Raw genomic sequence first — 4,259 nt, 5'->3', positions numbered from 1 at the left:
AATCTATCTGTCCTGGCCAGGAACTTAAAACATCAAGAACAATTAAATGAATATAGGATTTTATCCCTATTTACTCAAAGGAACAGATTCCATCTTGATCAACACCAACCTCTATATATAACTAGTAGGAGCCAACACATACCCATATACCCATACACAGTATAAGTATGAAAGCAGTATCAAACTCAAACCACCTATATACAAGATAACTTTGCTATCTTAGGTCTAAAGATCATATTCACCGATATAATTTATGATAATGTATTGACAAGAGTAAATTCTATGTGCTTATCATAAATGTCACTAGTTCGCCCTACTTATCATGTATAAGTGCCTATCATATTTGTTATATAGCATGAGACTCACCATTCCATCTTATTTACATCTCATATAAATAACATGAGAACAAACATGATTACAATCTTTCTGGATAAGTCATGTCCTTATTGTGAAGTATCATCGATTGTGAACCTATTTATGATACTTTATACTAGAAATACTGTCACTCATATTCTTAACAACTTAAGAATAGAATTTCTAATAAAATATCAATGGACCTTTTCTATTACACATAAATATATTATGTAAAAGAAAAAGTTAAAATGCCTTTTATTAATAAAAATATGTACAAAATACATACTAAATGATATGTTCTAGGGCATACTACTAACCTTTTCAACTCATTAGATTAAAAAATTTTTCCTTTTAAAACTTTCAAATATCTTAAAAAGTCTTTTCTTTCTTTCAAATGCTTAAAAACTATGAAAATTTGAAAACAATAAAAAATCATACTTAGAAAACTTTATTTTATAAAGAAATGTTGCCATTTTTGTACTCGTCACGATGATGCTGACTTTACTTTCTCTATCATATATCATCTTCTTATTTTATCTATCTAATATTTATATGAGTATAAAATATCATATAATTGACAACAGGCCAAGCTGGTATTTTTGACCATTCCATGCTCAAAATTTCTAATTTTCCTGACTCAAACCATATATTTCATTTTAGACTTAAGGTGATCCATCATGTCAACAACAATATGTTTGGATAGAGTGTATTAAAGTTTTTAAAATAAAATATGATGATGTATTAAAATCTTCTCAATCTATTAATTTAGTGGGTCGATAAAGTGAAAAACCTTCAAAATCTTTACTTTCCTTGAAAAGCTTTGCTCTAAATAAATTTATTACTTTTAACTTGCGTATGGAAAGTATATAATTTTTTAAAGTAAGATTTTCTATTTTTTCACCTATTAAATTAGTAATGTCACGACCCAACCTATGGGCCGGACCGGCACTAGGACCTGGGCAAGCCTAAAGCCCCCGAGGCCCGTAGTAAGCCTTAACTATTCATTAACCCAACTCTAAGGCCCATTGGGCCCAAATTCAAGAAAACAAACGGACAGAGTCCGGCCATAAAATGGACTTTCCAACGGGGAGTTTTTGACTCACCCGACCTGTAAACACAATAAACAATCCATTGGGGAGCTCAGCTCACCCTCCACATACTCATCAACATAATAATAAATGGGAGCTCAGCTCCCTCATCCAATCCATCAAACAGACTTAAAATATTGAGTTTACAGGTCCAACATGAATATAATATTACAGACCAAATTCAAATAATTACTGCTAACACATGCGGAAATTCTAAGAGTAAATAAAATTACACAATTATCGATAAACAACCTGCGAAGTATAAAAGCAGGTTAACCCAGAATAAAATATCCTCCTGCGGCCTGTAAAAATTTTTGAACAGGAGTGAGCGTTCGACTCAGAGAGTAAAATATCAATCTTAACTATAATCTCTATAACTATCTGAAACTAATGCAACCTGTAAAGTGAAATGCAAAATCAACACCATATTCACATCATAGCATCAAAAAGGTAATTTGGAGCACTCACACACCCTGTAGTATCAATCATAACATATGGGAGCTGATCCCCTATACAGCTCTCTTAAATCCAACCTGGTGCCAGCGAATTACTCAAGCTCGGACTTCCACTTAATAACCAAATCGAGGGTCCCAGCGAATTACTCAAGCCGTGACTACCCCTCGAAGGAACGGGTCCCAGCGAATTACTCAAGCCGTGACTACCCCGTCCTATCCATAGTCCACACCACATCACACGCACGCCAACGCACGCACACTGCTCCAAATTACCACAGCAACATTCATGGCACATTAACAGTTATGAATGCAACATAATTCGTGCCTAGAGTTTAACTACATAAATATATGCATATAAGTGATGCATGGGCATGCTAAACATATAATAATATCGAAATTACAATTAAAATTAATATTTTACTCACAAACTTGACGACAAATTACTGTGGCGGCTGGGCGGAGGAAGAAGGCTGTCCCGGCTCACCTGACAATCATATTACATTTATTTAATACAATCTGACTCAATACAAACAAAGAAAAGACCAATTACATCCTAAGTCGTGCCGAAAATCCGGCAGAGTCTCCCCTATACCTAGGACCTACCCAACCTGCAAAAGGGCTAAAAACGCACTTCTATACTCACAATCCATACATCAACAGTTCAATCATATCACACAGCCCCTCCTGGGCCCATCAAATCAATCATCCATCACAATACGCAAAATTTCAATTTAGTCCTTATTATTGATCATTTTTGCAAAAGCGCCAAACAAGCTCTAAAAATTATAAAACTTTGCCCCGCGGTCCTTAGCAATATTACTAAGCTATTGCAAAAAGAATCGTAATTTTCTAAGCTACCACGAATATTTTATGGATTTTTAATCCTATTTAAGCACTAGAAAATTTCGTAAAAACTAGGTTCGGGTTTACCTTTGCCGATTCCGACTTCGGGGACGCGCTCGGGACGTCTGACAATGGGGGGCTAGCCAAAACCTCGGCCCAATTCGGAGACTTTTCCGGTCACGGGTCTGTCTGGCCCGAAATTTGCAGACCCGGTCAACTGTCGAATTTCCGCGAATCGAGGATACCTACACGAAGCCCATAACACGGGGGTTAGCACATAAATTTTTCAGAATTTTCTAAGCTCATTTAATGCTCGAAATTACACTGCGAAGTTCCGTGGGACCCATCGAAAAATGGTGTCGGAAAAATTCGAAATTTATGTCGTTGCGAAGCTCTCGACGAATGGAGCGTGCTGGTGGCCTCGGTTTCCTCGTGGGATTCACGGTTTTCGAGAAATCTAGCCCAAAAGTCGAAATGGGCTAAAATCTTCCCGAGCAAAAATCGGACAAACCGCTCGATGGATTTCGGCGTTCTTGGTGTCTATGGAAAGCTCTCGCCGAGTAGATGATTTTAGACACAAGACCCGGTCCAATCGGTGGCCGGATCGGCCGGATTTGGCCGGAGAAATCGGAGGCGGCAGCGCAGGGAGGAGGAGAGAGAAAAGAAAGAGAAAAGAGAGGGACGGCGCGGGAGAAGAAAAAGGAAAGGAGCCGGTTCGATTCGATCGGTCCGATCCGTCCGATTCGATTCGGCCGATTCGATTGAAATACAAAATTTTGAATTTTTACTCGCCTCGGACCAAAACGAGGTCCAAAAATTCCGAAAAAATTCCGTAAAACTCAGAAAAATACGTAGACTCCAAATATATTTTTAGTTTTGCCACGTGGTCTTTAAATTAATTTTTAAAAATCATCAAAGTTTATATTTTCGAAAAATCGAACCCGATTTTTAAAATCTGAAAAATCTCAAAATTATTCCTAAAATTTAAATAAAATTAAAATACCAAAAATACTCATAAATAATAAAATTTTGGGGTGTTACATTCTTCCCCCCTTACAGAAAATTCGTCCTCGAATTTTTACACAAGGCATAATAAAGCACATGATTATACATTGAACAGATAAGGGTACTTGCTACGCATGTCCCGTTCTGACTCCAGTGCACTCTTCCACCGATCGACTCCTCCACAAAACCTTAACCATAGGGATCTGCTTTGATCTCACTGCTCTCACTTGGTAGTCCACTATGGCTCAGTGCTCCTCAAATGTCAAGTTCTCTTTTAGCTCTATCACATCCGGCTGCAGTACATGAGAAGGATCGGGAATGTATTTCCTGAGCATGGAGATGTGAAACACGGGATGAACGTGAGAAAGGTTGGGTGGTAGCTCTAACCGGTAGGCAACTGCTCCAACTCTATCAGTAACCTCAAAAGGTCCGATATACCGAGGTGCCAACTTGCCCTTCTTTCCGAATCTCATGACTCCCTTCATTGGAGATACCTTCAGAATACATAGTCGCC

General features: G+C 37.8%; 1 long non-coding RNA gene across 1 annotated transcript; it reads right to left on the bottom strand.

Moving 5' to 3' along the window:
* Positions 1-1,629: 1,629 nt before the first annotated feature.
* Positions 1,630-3,367, bottom strand: LOC131170510 (uncharacterized). Its single transcript, XR_009141262.1, has 4 exons — positions 3,064-3,367; positions 2,828-2,985; positions 2,323-2,381; positions 1,630-1,744 (listed from the first exon to the last, which is right to left on the bottom strand). It is a non-coding gene; the product is annotated as an uncharacterized LOC131170510 (long non-coding RNA).
* Between the last annotated feature and the right edge of the window lie 892 nt (positions 3,368-4,259).

This window comes from Hevea brasiliensis, chromosome 11 (assembly GCF_030052815.1).
Source record: "Hevea brasiliensis isolate MT/VB/25A 57/8 chromosome 11, ASM3005281v1, whole genome shotgun sequence".
NCBI lineage: Eukaryota > Viridiplantae > Streptophyta > Magnoliopsida > Malpighiales > Euphorbiaceae > Hevea > Hevea brasiliensis.
This window is presented reverse-complemented; position numbering and strand designations above follow the sequence as displayed.